Source organism: Taurulus bubalis (genome assembly GCF_910589615.1).
Source record: "Taurulus bubalis genome assembly, chromosome: 9".
Classification (NCBI taxonomy): domain Eukaryota; kingdom Metazoa; phylum Chordata; class Actinopteri; order Perciformes; family Cottidae; genus Taurulus; species Taurulus bubalis.
In genome coordinates, this window is record NC_136597.1 from 25,049,083 (window position 1) to 25,066,626 (window position 17,544).

Here is a 17,544-nt window from a genome sequence, read left to right on the forward strand (position 1 = left end):
GGGGAAAGCCCTCATATGGCCCATAAAGGATTCACCTTATTAAACACATACACGCGCCGGTCCCCTCGTCCAAAAAAAAAGGGAGGAGGAAAGAAAGGGCGATCTCTTTCTGTTCTTTTTTTTATTCTCATTTAATATATAATATATTCAATATAAACAGCGATGGGAGGGTGTGGAGGCTTTCCACCAGAAGGGCGGGTTGAGGTGCGCAACATCGCTGACTGAATAAATATGCATCCTAGAGCGTTTTTGGTTTACAATATCACAAAAAAAACGCATCACAGGCGCGAAATACCCCGGATATAGGCTCTTCCGATGCCACAATTTTTGCAGAAATAAAAGGCTACAGCATGCCCATGATAGGGTGGGCACCTTTCACCAAGCAGAGGATTAAATGATTAATAGATTTCCTTCCCCGGCTTCCAGATTAGCCTGGTTTGCATGAGGCAAAGGCCGCGGTTTCATAGTGCAAGTGAACGCAACACAGCGGCCCGAAAGGACCGCGGATGCTGAGTAACCTTCACTGCAGCTTTTCTTTTATTTCATTGGTTTTTTTTTTATCCCGCTGGATGAGGAGGCGCCAAATATTGCATCAGGATGCATGATTATTATTTTTTTGATGAGGATGAATAAACGCACAAAGACAAAAGGTCTTTTCTTTCTTCTTTCTGTCTGCACATGACTCAGGAATGACGAGGCCGACGGTAATAGGCTCCAATCAATGAGACCAAACATGCGGATGTAGAACATATATATATATAACGGCCACACAGGTGCCATGTGGCTTCTACAGGCACAATGCGTCCTCGGAGGAATGTGCACACATTATTGTCCTCCCGCCCACCCAGTGCGCCCGACATCCATGTGAAGTGTTTCATCATTCACACCAGGCACATCCTGCGCACTGGTACCTCAGTGTGCCACACACACACACACACACACACACACACACACACACACACACACACACACACACACACACACACACACACACACAGAGAGAGAGAGAGAGAGAGAGAGAGAGAGAGAGAGAGACACACACACACACAGCATGCCATGCCTTTTAATTATAAGCCTATAATAAAAAAAAATCCCACCCATGGTGGTGTGTACTCACCAGTGTGGAATTAGCAGTCGTCCTTCTCCTGAAATGACGCGTCTCAAGGAATGAAATTGTGAGAGCGCATGCACGGGGCCGTCATTATCACTTGCTTCGGCGTGAGAGCTCGTCTGTCGGTTGTACTGTCACAGACGCCTGCGCTCAGAGTTTCTGTCGGTCTCGGCCAGAAACATGGCAAGTTAAGAGGAGGAGAATGAGGAGGGAGGGAGGGAGGGGAGGTGGGGGTGTCCGCCGTCGACCCGCCCATCGCGGATCATTTCCTCACTCTTTCTTTGTAGTCTATCTCACCACATGTGCGTTTTAAATTCTTTATATACGACACCGCACATCATACGTGGTAGTTTTATTCGGTTTAATGTATAAAAAAGGCGTTTTTGTATTTTCGAACACCCCTGTTCCACTTGGTACAGTCCACTACCAACCGGAAAGGGGGCTGTCTCGAGGAGGATTCGCAATGTGCCTCTGTTTATAAACGCTCATTTCCCTCTCTGGATATTTATACACTTGTACATTATTGCCGATTTATTTCCAAACTGCGCTTTTCATATTAAATACTGTATTTAGGATTGTGAAAACGTACAAAAAAGCGAGGTGTTAGCTCAAGGTCGGCGTTTTTTGTTCGCCTCATCCTCACGCGCGCGCACCCTTTTAGGCTGTTGCGAAAAAGAAAAGAAATTTGCATATTGCCCAGACGAGACAGATTTTTTTTTTTACCCGAAATCAGGATACAAACTGAGACATATTCTATGATATGCGGGACATACTCTTTATTTTCTATAAACAATGCGACAGTATCGTCTAATAAGTCAGTAAAAATACAAATACAATAAAAAATAATCTAAATATATTTTGTTTGATGCAGGAAATGTACGTGAAAATGCCACCTGCGCACACAAAGACAAACTTGTTGACACACACACAATATACTAACTCACTAATTTAAATAAAACATGTTTAAAAAGTACTGTTTATTCGTAATAACTGACAACATATCAGCCTAATATAGTTATGTATGAAAAGATAAAACAAATAACTTGTATTTGAAGAATAAATCAAGCATATTTTTCTCTTAATTGCAGCATCTTGTTCATATGATCTGACTGGTGTTATCAAACTATATAATACATATACAAATAAGGTATTACAATACATATCACCAAATGCTGGAACAAAGACAATACAATAGTTTTGTTGTACTGTATTGTATTACTTTGTACTTATACTTCACATTTTTTCTGATTAATATATTATGTATTTTTTTAAGCTCCTTTCGTTGCAAATATTTGGTTCCTTTGCAATTAGCAAAACGATTAATTCTATAAAGTACAGTCACAGATTAAGCTACTTCACAGTATTTTGGCCAACTAGTCATATTTTAGTAGAAAACATTTGGGGTATAACTCATGAGCAATAAGCATAAAAAAAAAGAAATTAGGACAAAATTATGCTAAAATGGGGTGAGAGCAGCAAATATGCACTTCTTGCAGCAAAGCGTTAAAGAAGTAAAAGCAAAATGCACAAAGCCAGTAGCTCGATTAAGATGATGCAAAAATAAAACAGCAAATTCACAATAGAATGCTAAGGCGGACAAGTTAAAAATATGCATGCCATGTATTTGAGCATTTGGTTGGTGTGGTTAAGCAAGAAAACCTGAGCTAAAAGCTTTCAGTGAAATTACTCAAAACGGTGAGTCGTGGGAGGGAAGTGTGCCGGTGCACTCATCCACCTCCCTCCCCATCACGTCGCAGCTTCAGGGTCACACTTTTGTTGTGCCTCCTTCACGTGATGCATGGTCTCACTTTTTGTGCACATGTAGAAGGATTTGTGCACACGTTCTGTGTCCCAATCCATCAAGATTTAGAGGGAAAATGTTGCGTTGATCGGCATCATATTTCCTTTCTGACATATTTATGAAACTGTTTGTTGACATGTTGTAAAATGTGGCAGCAACGTATTGCATCTTGCTTTGTTAGCAGAAGAAGTAATAACAAACCTCTGGAAAATTGTATCAGTTGCCAGCAAAAAGGGCAATGACTAAAAGCTAGTATAAAACCACACAATGCATCCATTGAGATGGAAAAACTGAGTACCAGCAATGCGTACCCTCTCCTCACGCCCTAAATCTAAAGACAAACGAGTAACTCCAGTCATGCTTTGGATTTATTTTTCTTCTTCTTGTCACAGATAAAAAGTGACAAAAAAAATGATTGAAACTTGCTATTCCACCGTCATAAAGACCCTAATAGGTCCGTAATGATAATTGTGCGTGCAATGTCTACAACAGACAAGCCCGAAACTGACAAAAGGAAATGAGTCTAAGAGGAATTTAAGGTGGCATTACCTGGCAACGAAGAGGAATCAGAATTCCAGATAAACCGGCTTTCTTTTGTCTTTGGGAATTACACTGGTAGTCAAAAAAGTAAATGATTTAGTTGAAATGAATACACCCATAATGATGTGGTCACACCAGTCTCTATTAATTAATGCAGACAGAAGGATTAACTAATATATTTCTGATGCACACACACACACACACACACACACACACACACACACACACACACACACACACACACACACACACACACACACACACACACACACACATTTAATTTAAATAAATATGCATTTAATAGATGCTGTCACATTTATATACAAACCGTTGAACCGGCGATCTTTTCCAACTATCTTTAGCCAATCAGAGGAGCTCTTGCGTCATACTCGGGTTAGGGAACGAGGAAAGTGAAAGGAGGGAAGTAGTCAGACAGCTAACGATAGCTTTACTTCTATAATGGTGTCATAAGGAATCAATGGCTTGGCTTGTAGTGTCAATGTTGCAAGTAACTATTCCGTCAGAGGAGCCATGTAGCCGCCTGTATTAGCTTGATATATTAGAAATATGAAAGCACGCAAGCTAGCGTTCGCTAACACTAACGTTAGCTTGTTGGCCGAGGAGATGTTTGTGACTTTGCCACGAGTCCTAAAGTGCTGCTACCCTCAACCTGGACAAAAAACAAATGTTACACACAGTATGTCAGACTTATTCAGCTAGCAAACAAACATATAGGCTAAGCTAACGTTGGTAACGTGCTGTGACAAAATGTTAACGCACGTTAGCGTAGCTACACATTTGTTTGCCAGATGACGGCCTTTGTTGCTGTATCACTTTGTTTGGGTTATTTTGGGGATCCTTACAGACGTAGCTACCCATGTTTGGTGGTTTCAACGCTCACAAAACAAATGTTTTGACCATTTCGCTGAAGCTAGCTGTCGTTTCCAGGAGATTCCTTTTAAACTCCTTGTTTGGCACATGTGTGTATGTATTAATGCGTCAGCTAATGGGGATCCAGTTAAACTAAACTAAACTCCTTCCTTCCATGTGCTGGGAGCACGCTGGTGTGCTTGGTTGAAAATGGAGGAGACATCTGATTGGCTGTAGATGATTCCCTGTTGAAAATAATGCATTTCTATTTCTATTCTATTTTCTATGAAAACCCACGCAAATGCAGAGATGTTATTAACACATGACGAACCGTTTTTTGAACGCGGGTCCAACAGTTTGTAAATAAATATAACATTCAAATATGTTTTTGATGAAAATTGCAAATCCCTTTAATAAGATATATTTGTGGATTTCTATCACGTTTACATAAAACAATAAATATTTGTGTGTGCATCAAAAATATATTCGTGATTTTTTTTTACATTCATATTTAATCATACATATTTTTGTGTGCAAAAACATATATTTGGGGAGAGATTAATAAATATATAAATGCCCCAAAAATATGTGTTCATTCGTTGGTATTGAGACTGAGCCCATAGAAAAGGAGAGACCGACACCATCCGTGTCTTTGTCCTGAGTTGCCCCAGAGTCTGGTACGATATCCACCCACGGTGTTTCAGGTGCATCGAGGACATCCTCTCAGTAATCTCACAGTCAACATCAGGAGGTCTTTGCCAGGCCAACACGTGTGTGTGTGTGTGTGTGTGTGTGTGTGTGTGTGTGAGAGAGAGAGAGAGAGAGAGAGAGTGTGTGTATCTGATGCTCACACAAATCCTATTACTTCCAGTTCATAGCCCTTATCGCCGCTCTTTATAACTCTCCTCAAGGGTGAAGGAGTATTGTATCGTATATCTGGACGTGAACTCGTTGTACAAAATGTCCAGGATTTCGCCCGCTCGCTGCACTTTTCCCTCTCTGCACGAGCTCAGCCTGAGTAACGCTCTTATTGATTCCACATAATAGTCTCCATGTCATCAGAATGGACCCCACAGAAACCCAGAGGAACCCAATGCTCCTGCTAATTCTATTAGTGCATGTGTATTTTGTATTTGTTGGCTGATTCACCTATGCATTATTTAGGATAAGAGTCGCCACCCGTTGAGAGACCAAGAGTGGTGTTATTGTTTGATCACGTGATCTGTTCAGAGAATAGCTGTGGATTATTATTGAACAATAGCTGGAAGAATGTGGGCGCTCTCTTCGTCCCTTTTCCCCTTTTTTCTGGGTGTGTTTGAGTAGATCACCTCCTGTGGTCTGTGTGTGTGTGTGTGTGTGTGTGTGTGTGTGTGTGTTCAGTGGTGAGCGATGTGTTCAGACAACCTGTATGAGGTAAATAAGAGGTGACAAGTGTCTAAAGCCATTCGACTCTGAAGCTGTTCTTATAGACACAGCCGGCTAGCAAGGACTATGTTAACATGAGGATGTTTAGCCGGTATAATATTCACTATTTCACCATCTTACTTAAGTGGGTTATCATGCAAGCACGGGCCAATAGATGGTTGCAGGAATGAGTCCTAAAAACCTGAAGAGTTTAAATTTTGGCTCGTCAGGTTCAAAGTCAATGGGTATTTATACCTTTTAAACCAATTTTAATCACATCCCCGCTTATATTCGTGCGTCTATTTTACAATATATGTCAAGCTTTTTTGCACAAAGATCAATTTCTTCATATGTTTGCATCCAAATCTAATCGTCTTTTCTTCCTGTTAAAACTAAATATGAAGTGTGCTTACGTAAACTAGCGCCAACCCATTTCAGAGGTAGAGCTGTTCGGCTCCTCCAGCGGTCGGAAGACTATAAAGGTGCTGTATAATAACCATGCAGTCCATTTACCATTTATCATCCCTGCAGCACTTTATTGACACTCTATGTACATTGAAGCAGAGGTTCTCAACCTTTTCAGGATTGCTCTAATAAATGTAAATGAAATAATGTGTGATGACAGTTTGGTTCAGTCTAGTCATGTTTTAATAGCTAGCACCAAGGCATTGTCCAATGTCCTTCACTCAGGATTCTTTTATGTGTTTCGTGACTTTTTCTTGCCGGAATAACTCAAACTCATGTGCACACACACTTTGACTTTTAAAAAACACAATAAAATGTATTCTGAGAGAAATGATATCAGGCGATTCCCCAGTCCAAATATAGGATTTTATTTTATCATTTTACATCATCAACATTGTACTGTTTTATAATGAGGAATTTGTTTAGTGTTTTATACATATAAGATATATAAGATGAGCTATATATATTTCAGTCAAAGAGGTGGACCCACTGAGGAGCCATGCAGCTCTAGGATGGCAAAAAAAAGTAAATATGCCTACTTCTTAACCACCGCAATTCAGAAGAGGGCTCCATTCACTAAATTACTTTTTTCTTTGACACATTTCAGTGAAAGCGATGCTTTATAGTTTCATGAGGCGAGGAAATGGGAAATGAAAGAGGATGTTGGTCTGGAGCTCCAAACCAAAAGCTTATCTCTGCTGCTGGTTCAACACCCAGCAGGCCGTCCTCTCATTCGCTGAAGCTGCAGTGGGAAAGTCCAACCAGAACATACAGGACCAGCGGCTCAGGCTGGACAACAAAGCGGACAAGCCCGGGTTAACCCGCTGGGAATTGGATGCAGTGGATTTGTGTGTTGAGGTGATTCAGGGTTTTTTGTGCTCAGGGGTTTTGTCAAGTCATAAAGCAGCGGCTGAAAAGAGCCGCCGTCAGCGTTGGCTAATAGGACGGCAGCAGCTCAAGGTGATTTTCGGAACATTTTCTCGATGGCTGAGTGGCTTCAGAGACATGAACAGTTTACAGTTTAATCTATGGAGCCGAAGAAGGACCATTTCGCTGACCATGAACCTTTACGTCACTGTTTTGGTCATTTCCCATCTCTCTCTCGCTCTCCCTTCATTTCCTGTTATCTCTTATTTACCTGTACGTGTCTTCCTCTTCCCATGCTACCTACATTTAGTATGACAGAAAAAGATGAAGTATGTCCAGATCATAGGCTGTATATGATAAGTGGACACAGTCACGGTGATGTCACCCATTGGTTTATGGACTGCCGCTTCGAAGCTTCAAGTTCCGCATTTTTGCCGTTTTTCGAGGGTTCGAGTTTTTCCCAGACCACACAATGCCGTGGTAACAACCTTTCGATCACCTTGTAGCCCCGCCCTAAAGCGTCCCCTGCTTTATCGCCTATTTGACTCTAAATGGACCATAATTTACTAAATGAACATCATGCTGTATTGAAGAAGACTTGAAACTAGAGATTGAGACATAAACTCATGTTTACAATGTTTACTGAGGGAATAAATCAAAGAGAGAAGTAGAGGAGCCGCCCCCTGATGGCCATTAAAAGGAATGCAAGTGTACGGCACTTCCTCATTGGCTTCACTTTTTAGACCGGGAGGTTGCCGTCTGGTGCCAAAACATAGTATTTCAATTGCAGAATGCCAAACATACTCGGATGTCCGACTGCATCCAGTCACATTTTGCAGTGTGCATGGCAGCGTGTTTTCCTATGACCCACAATCCCCTGCACAGTGAACATATGAGCAAGAGGGTCAAAGTTCAAAATGCGATGTTATGACAAAGTAGTATGTCCCAATTGAACGCATACTGCTTGCTAAAAAAAGCGGAAAAGCGGACTGCGTATGAAAAGATTCTAGTCAGTAAAAATGTACAAATGCTGATGCTTATACTTATTTTATTTCCAAATAGATCGTATTCCATAAACTCACTGAGACTAAACTGTGTTCGCTCTATTCGCTGGAGCTCAATGTACTGCAGACATATGAGCTAATAACTGTCACGGAGAAGAAATGCGATAATAGTGTCGACGTTTTAGTGAACAAACTTCTTGTTGAGCCATTTTCAGTGTTTAGAGTCTTTTGCAATGTCACAGTTTATGATTTTAAAACCCTTAGTTTTGCAGAAGTACTTATTGAAACGTCCTCCACAGTGTTCATCGTCATGATCAGTCCCCATGGTGACAGTTACGTTCATTGATGTTACATTTTATGAGCGAGTCTTAGTTGTCTTCGCATGCATTATGTCGGGGATGCTCCTGGTAGTGAGCATAACGGTGTGTGTGTGTGTGTGTGAGTGTGTGTGTGCACTCTGTATGTATCTTTGTTTCAGTATCTTTGGTTCAGGAATCAGCAGCTTTTTGAAGACATCAGTGACGTCGCTGTCCGGCTGGAAGAATAAGCCTTTCTTTAGGGAGCGTGACGATGAAGATGACTGCGCTCATGAGGAAGGCCGTGTGGCGTGCTGCGGGTCTGTCATGTGTGAAATCTGAAAAGATCACTTTTATCCCCCAAAAGGGTGAAAAAAAGGTTGTCTGGGGTCAAACTGATGAAACACAGATTACTGCTCAGACTGATGTTCATGTAGCAGCAGTTACATAAACAATACAGTTTTCATCATGCAATGAAACATAAGACAATAAATACATATGTTTTTCATCTCTACCTCCCAAAAACAGGTCTTTTACATATTACATGTAATTTATTCATATATGCTCTGATGTTGTTGACAGATAACTGGGTATTGTTGTGATATTAAATAATTAAATGTATTAACATCTCAACCAAAACTGGTATAAATATAGGATTAAATATAGAATAAAGGTCTTTGTAATTAAATATTATTCTATTTTATTATTAGAATTTTAGAATTTTAGAATTCTAGAATTAGAATTCTAGAATTAGAATTCTATTAAATATAGAATGAAGGAACTGTGCTACTACATATAACTATACTACGTACAACTATGCTCCTGAACTGTGTGCATTGACTGACTTATGCATTTATTTCGCAGTCCAAACCTTCTTTAGACAGCAATCTTGCCTCTCTTGAATTTGCATTAAAATATCGTCACATGCAGAAATTAAAGGAATAACCTGAGTGAGTGATAAAACCCAAATCAGATGCTTACTGCAAGTGTTCTGCATGAATCAGAGCATTATTATAGCGGAACAATTTGCTATGGAAAGATACAGAATGGATGTCATAATTATTCAGAGCCCTGTGGCTATAACCTTTGAGCAAAAACATTCTGTAATCATATCAATTGTGTCATGTATAAAAAAAGCTGATGTCAGGTTTTAATCAAAATGGCAAGAAAAACATCTAATGGTGACTAATTAATTTCATATTTGAAGAGACAGAGTCGACTGCTTGGCCCTGCTGTCATGAAACATTTCCATAATGATGGGAGCGGTCACAGACCTCAACTTTCGTCATACTTTATATATTTTATATTCATTTAAACTTTTTAATGACGTCTTTGCTGCCACTCGCCACGCTGTGACTTTGCCTCTGAATCATCGGCAGTATTTCCCTCCGCATTGGTCTAAATTATAGTCTATTTTTAGTCGTTTTTCCAGCTGGTTAAACCATCTACTAAACAGCTGGAGTCTGTGAATCACACAACTCAGTGGATGAGTGTGTACTTAACCCAACTATAACCCAATTATTCACATTAGTAAAGAGAAAGGATGAAGATAAGAAGCAGAATTATTTCCCTCTCAGTTGTGGAACATAAACTGGGGCTTTAATTAATCCCCTAAAGTGAATAATAAAAAATAACCAAACAGTTCTAGACGTGTGTTCAGTGTCTTGTTTTGAAATAGGAATACCACACCTGTACCCGCTGTTCTCCATTCTGTGCTGCTGTTTTGATTTTTGCGATGGGAAACACGGCGCCGGTCACAGATGGCGGCTTATTGGCCTCCCTGTTGAATTCTTCATGACCCGACGCTGACTTTGGTAACACGATGCCATCCGGCCGTCACGAGTTTACCCCGGCCGGACCTCTGATGGAAAGTTGGGGCATATTGGTTTTCACTGTCACAGAGACGTAAGTCGTCAGCCAATGGGAATCGCCCAGAGCTGGCAATCATGGGCCAACCAAAGTTTTGATGTTGCTCCTCAGTTGTGGACCCAGTCTGAGGGGGGCAGGGTCGAAAAAACAAAACAAAGGTATGGAGGGCAGCCTAGAGGGAAATGCATCACGTTTTCTCCATTTAAGGGCACCCATTAATGCTCTGCATCTCGTTTTCCCCACTGCACGGGAACGCTTGAGGCCATTTATTATGTTATATCTACAGTAGGGGTGTCCAAGAGTGCACTTCATCATATTTGATCTGCTCAAAGAAGGCCCTTTATCATGTTTTCTCCACTGGAAGGGCACTTTATCATGTTTTATCTACTGTATGGACGTCAAAGAAAGCACTTCATTATGTTTTCTCCACTGGAAGGGCATCCAAGAGCGCATTTCAGCATATTTGATCTGCTGTAGGGGCATCAAAGAAGGCACTTTATCATGTTTTCTCCACTGGAAGGGCACTTTATCATGTTTTATGTACTGTAGGGGCCTCAAAGAAGGCACTTTGTCATGTTTTATCTACTGTAGGGGCATCAAAGAAGGCACTTCATCATGTTTTATCTACTGTAGGGGCCTCAAAGAGGGCACTTCATCATGTTTTATCTACTGTAGGGGCCTCAAAGAGGGCACTTCATCATGTTTTATCTACTGTAGGGGCATCAAAGAGGGCACTTCATCATGTTTTATCTACTGTAGGGGCCTCAAAGAGGGCACTTCATCATGTTTTATCTACTGTAGGGGCATCCAAGAAGGCACTTCATCATGTTTTATCTACTGTAGGGGCATCCAAGAAGGCACTTCATCATGTTTTATCTACTGTAGGGGCATCCAAGAGGGTCCTTTATCATGTTTTCTCCACTAGAAGGGCAATTCATCTTTTTTTTTACTAACTGAGCAACTATCTCTACACATAACAAGTGATGGAGAAGTCTTTTATGATGGTTGATGCCAGTATTAAGGTAAATAAGAAGGCAGTAAGGAGTAAAGAAAAGGCAGTAAAACACTGGAGGAGAAACATTGAACTCTCAGGTCTGGCAACCCAACGACCTTGTGAGTTTGTGCATCACTGACCCTATCAACTCCCACATACAGAGGTAACATCCTGCAACTGTTATCCAACCCTATGATGTAAGTATATTTAGATTAACTATTTATAACATCATACACTCTTTAACTTACAGACCTTGAATGTGTGCTATTGTCTTGAAAAGCTCCGTTTTCACCCAGGGGAAACAACGTGCATTTCATGTGCTGTCTGGTGGCGGCTTTGAAAAAGAAAAAGAAAAAGGCCGTGTGATATGAGAGGCAATGTGCAGCTCAAACCTGCTCTGATAAAACAAAAGAAAACAGTCAGCGGTGAGCCAACAGTGACGCTCACCTTGACAGCCTTGATTCCGTTTTGTTTTCTTTCTTGTGAAGACTGGAGTCGAGCGAGAGCGCGAGGCCATGAGAAGTGCTGATGGCTAAAGTCTGGATGGGCGAAATACGAAACACGAGATGCTGAGGGATGCTATCTGCTCCCGCCGTGTTGTGTCTTGTCTGAGTCAAAGTGTTCTAGTTTTTTGTATATTTTTTATTCTGGGTTTACTCAAGGATGGGTTTTTTTTTTTTCTCACCCAGGGGATTTTTTTTTCGGCCTTTGTTTCCAATCCGTCCCTTTTTTCTCTGTAGAACAGCTGACCACAGAGCTGTAGGTGCAACATCCTGCCCCCGCATGAACCAGACCGTAGGTGCAGCTGTTGGCAGGTCGTGCTCTGGCGCTCTCATCTTTAGCTGCAGCTCTGCTGCTGCCAAGACTTGTGCGTCCCTGTGGCTTATCACTCTGTGAGCGGCCGTTATCTCATTACAGGGCCAAGGACCAACAATGGCTCCAGTAATGCGCTGGGGTTTTATCTGGATTTGTTTGGGATACGTTTTTGTTCACTTTTGGCATGTGGCTCTAGTCTTCTCTGTTTATTCAAATTCATATTTGCTTCATTGAATTTGCCCCAAAATATAAATATAACATACATCAAATCTATACAATAGGTTTGTGGAAACAAGTTGAATCCACGGACTGTATTAATGACGTGGAAAGCCTTTTTTGTTTTGAAGCCGGTTTTTGAAGCCGGTTTTGTTTTGAAGCCTCAAGTTTGACATTTAACACGTCGGCATCTTGTTTTTTGAGCCGTCGCCATCTTGTTTTTTTGCAACCAGAAGTGACACAAGACGTAGGATCAAAGTACAACCTGCCACTGAATTGTTAAGATAACTTTCATGCACTGAAAACACACTGTGAAAGGGTTAAAGTTAAGGTTGCAAACACGGACCATTGAACGGCGTGGTGTCGACCTGTCAATCACCTTGTAGCCCCGCCCTAAAGCGTCCCTGCTTTATGGTCTGTTTGACTCTAAATGACCATCATTGACTAAATGAACCATGGCACCTCCACATTTTCAAACACTTAGAGGTGGGAGAGATTTGCAATATGTCAAAAATATTTCACAGCATTTTTTTCCAAACCAGTGTGTTAACAATTTATGTTGTGGAATAAAACGTTAGAATGTCTTAAGCTTGTTTCAGACGTCTAACCCAAACCCGCCATGTTGAGACGAGTGCTAAAGGTTACCCAGTGTGGACATGTACTCCAGTCTTCTTGTTAAAAGATTAAGCTCAAAGTCAAGCCACATTGTTCTTCAGGGTTGACAAGATTTGGTTCAAATTTGAATATCAGTCATTTAGACAGAAGAAGAGTGCGCCACTATGTCTCAGTAAGATAATTTTGTGAATTTTATGATTATACAGAGGAACAAAATGTATTTATAAAACTATTTATTCAGCCCTACAGCCACTTGCACACATAGTTTCAGGTTGTGATATCAAGTCCACACACACGCTCACGCACACACACACACACACGTGCACAGGGCTCATTTTCAACATAATGGCAGTAACGTGGTCGCCTCTGGTGGGGATGCTTTTTTTCAAAGAGGGGATTAACTGCAGCAAACCCTTCCCTTCCCTCCTCTCCTCTCCCCTCTTCTCCTCTCCTCTCCTCTTGGAACTGTCCTGTGACACAAAGCCAAGAACAAGTCATGGGACCAGACAGAGAACATCCCGGCGCTCACTCTAGACCTGCAAGGGCTCTCTCTGTGGTTAGTGTTATGGCTCTCAGGCACCGGGAGTTATTAGTATTATTATTATCAGTGTGTGACAGCAACGTCAGAGATATAAAGGTTTGGGGAATCCATCCATTTGCAAACAGGTGAAACCCAATCTAATGTTTATTAGAGCCATACTTTGATTCCTAGACTGTATTAAAAACTTAAATTGTAACCCTGCATCTACCGTTATGCTTTTGACTTATGAGCCATTCTGCCTCCAAGCCGTGTATTATTATCAACTATGTGTTTCGCACAAACATTGAGTTTTGCATGAGCTATTGTGCACACAGCAGGGTTCAACGGTAACGTTTTTTGACTACAATATTAAGTTGGTCAGAAACCTACTTCTTTAAAGTAAAAGACAAATAGTTTTTATCTATGAGTGATGAGCAAATAACAACAAAGACTAAAGTTGTGTTGTTTTATCGACGTGAGATGGCTCAAGTTGCAAGTTCACATATTGAGCACATTTAAAAACAATTCAATTAAAACAACAATACAGTATATATTTGCATTACTAGCCCGACGTGGCATTGTCCTTGCCCAGGGAAAGTGGGAAATCCTGTATATGCATACATGTAAAGTCTTCCATCCCTTATTAAAGTACACAAAAGAGCTCACATTTCATCTTGCCGGGTGTCAACGTCACCATTGATAGCCCTGCAGGTCAATTCTGTCCTCAGCATGTGACTGTTAAACATGTGAAAATGTGTGCATAAGACGTTGGAAACGTTGCATAAACTTTGCATTAGCACACACAGACTTTACAAGGCAAATAAGAAGTGTCTAAATGCTCAAAGTTGTAGACCTTTTTTTTTTTAGGGTAAGTCATTGAACCTGCAACAGCCCCCAGCTTTCTGATTCCAGGAATCCCACAGTCATTTGAAGCAGATTTAGACATACTGAGGTCATACTGGCAGAGTAACGGTAACTTTGAAAGGCAATCCAAATCTGTGGTCAAGTCCAACCGATTCACAGCCGTTGTCATCACACTGACGGGGAGATAATCTCTGTTCGGAGGGTGTTGAGGAGGAACCGGTTGAACTCCACTAATTGAGGACGATGCTGTGCAGGCATAGCTTCTGTGAAGAGGGTTGGTTGTACAGTAGAAGGAAGAACTTGATTTGACAGAAGATAACTACAAGAATGCAACACGAGCGCGATTAGGCTTACAGAAGCATTCGTGCAGGATTAGCTGGCTTGAATATTTCCCCCCTCAGCGTGCACCTCATATTAAAACATATGACTCCCATCAGGTCAACGTGCAAGTTGCCGACTCTCAGAAGCTTCTAATCTGGATCAGGGCATTGAGAAGAATCATCCATTTCCCAGCACTGGGGTTCTGTAAGGTCCGAGGTCATCTATGGGTAATATTTTCATTTTAGGTTTCTGTGCTTAATTAACAACACAAAAGCACAATTTAGTAATTGTTATCATGCATTGTTAACATGTATAGATTACTGAACAGATCTACTCCCCTAACTTTTGTTTTAAGCTATTTCTAATTATCTTTTGTTGGGAAAACTTTGTTGTTTGCAAAACTATTATCCTCCTCTGTTGCTCTCCTGAAGGTTTCTTCCTTTTTTCCCTGTGAAAGTTTTTTTTTCAATCTTGTTTTTGGGGGGCGGAGTTTTTCCTGATCCGATGTGGAGGATTGTAAAAGGATTGTTTACAGATTGTAAAACCCTCCGAGGCAAATTTGTAATTTGTGATTTTGGGCAATTCAAAATAAACTGAATTGAATTAAATTGAGTGATGCAAAAAAAAGTGACATAAAATTACCAAAATATAACACAAAATGACCACATAAAGACACAAAATTTCACAAAGCGATGCAAAAAATGTCCAAAGAGGGACGCAAAATGACAAAAAGCACAACGACCAAAAAGAAACCAAAAAATACCAGAAAGAGACATTCAATTTCCACAAAGAGAACCAAAATGATCAAAAACAGACCAAAAGTGACAACAGAAAGCTGCAAAACAACCAGAAATAAAATAAAAAACTTAAACGAGGTGCACCAGAGTACAAAAAGATCCAAAATGACCAAAAAAAGAGACACAAAATGACGACAAAGACATGCAAAACTACCAAAAACATGTCTCTTTGAGCCTGTGGGCTTGTTCTTACGTAGAAGGGGTGGAGGCGCTCTACATGTCTGGGCCCATGGGGCCCTTTGTCTCATAATCTGCTTTTGTGATTATTAATATCTTGTAATTGATAAATCTGTGACTTGCAACCTGTCCATTCAAAACAGGCGGTAAAAGAGAGTTAAAGGGTCATTTTAGTTTTCTCCTCCAATCCCTTCTTTCGTCCAAGCCCCCCCAGATGGAAACGATTGGCTTGATGGTCCCCAACGGCTGCCAAGATAATGGCTACAGACGAGTAACAGAAAACTCTCGACAGTGTAAACACGCGGCCGCTATCCAAACCGCCGCCGCGTTGGGGCCGGAGCCGCCATTGACTGGCGTAATCTGCCGTATTAATCGTCAGCTCGGCCCTGTCTGGCTGCTGTCGGGGCTCCGTGCACTTGGACAAAAGCGACGGACACCTCGCCCACTGACAAAGGGCCCGGCCCTAATCGGAGTGGACAAGGCTTGCTGATGGAGCCTTTTTGAGCAATTGAACTTGGTCAATGAATCTTAGGGGACCTAATGAAACATAAGGGACGGGCAGTTTGACTCCAACAGCGGGGGCAGCGCCGCAGTGTCCTGAAGTTGTGCTCTGACCCGCGATGACCTCTATGAAAAGCATGCCTGTGTCGGACTCGGAGCTGAGAAGATTGCGACGGTGTCGAAACCCCGCGGGCCGCATAGGTGCCGTCGATGTTGTCCCGCTTTCATTGTCGTTGAGGAATTCAGTTTTTGGCCTTTGAAGGCGAAATTTAGTCTGATGTGGCGCCATTCTGTTGTTTTGTTTTGGTCCCGGAGAGCCACGACAGAGGAGAACAGGCCCGAGTGTGTCTCCGGAGCAAACAGTTCGGGATGGAGGACACGCTGTTCTTCTTTGATGCTTTGAGGAAGGAGACTGGGTTCCTTTTAGAAAGCCTTGGGGGAATGTGTATGGGAAAACCTGTGTGGGCCACTGGAATCTACTCAAAGAGAAGGAGTACAGCACGAGTGCAGAGACTTCACCGCGGGAGAGAGGAACTGGTCTTTGTGATCAGAAATGCCGTGGAAAAAGTATGCATTGTTCACATTTTGTGTTCTTCTGGTCCTGTGACTCACCTACAAGGTCTTAGGCTCCCTGACCCCGACGAGCTGGACGCCCAGGAGGCCCACGCGAGTCCATCACGCTGCATTTCATCTGCACTGCTGCAGCCAAACAGCGCTGCTGTCCTCAGATTGCTTATTGTGCCAAAGGGGAACAAGTGTGGAAAGTTAAAAAAAAACATTCCATCTTTTCATTTGTAAAGATAAGACTGTTATTGCGTGAGATCAATTGGTCAAATTAAGGATGTTCACCTAAAAACTACAGCGCTGACGTATAATAATAATAAATAATAATAGTGGTAAATATAAATAAAAATGGCACTTAAAGAAATATTTTTTCCTAATTGTTAGTTTCAATGACAAGGACAAGATATATTTGTATTTCTCTTTCCAACCAGGTGAAACACAGAATGTGTACAAATACTTGAACATGAAACATACTAAAACACATAAAACACACATTTACATTTAGTTTGATATTTATTATCATTATGCCCCTCATTCTCAGTGTTTGGGTTAATTTAGTAAAAACCAAAGCATGAATAAATAAGAAAAGTTGACTGAAATCTTAAGAGGTGAAAAGAGAACCACAAAGTCGTCTTTACATGTTGTATTGCCTCGTTTATTGGCAAGCAGCTTCATTATAGTGCCAAAAATATATATTTACCTTTGCCTTTCGCACAGTTTGTCCCTCGCGAGGCTCCACAGCTCATCGCAGCGTTGTTTCCATGGAGACTAAAGTATCCGTTAGACGCGGACGGACCTTTTTCACGTTTTCAATTAAACTGCACATAACACCGATAAACAGCAAGTAACTGCATCTACGACAATAGCAGCGACTTGAGGCAACTTCTTTTTGGCGGTAAATACACGTAATAGTTAAATACCGACGGTTTAAA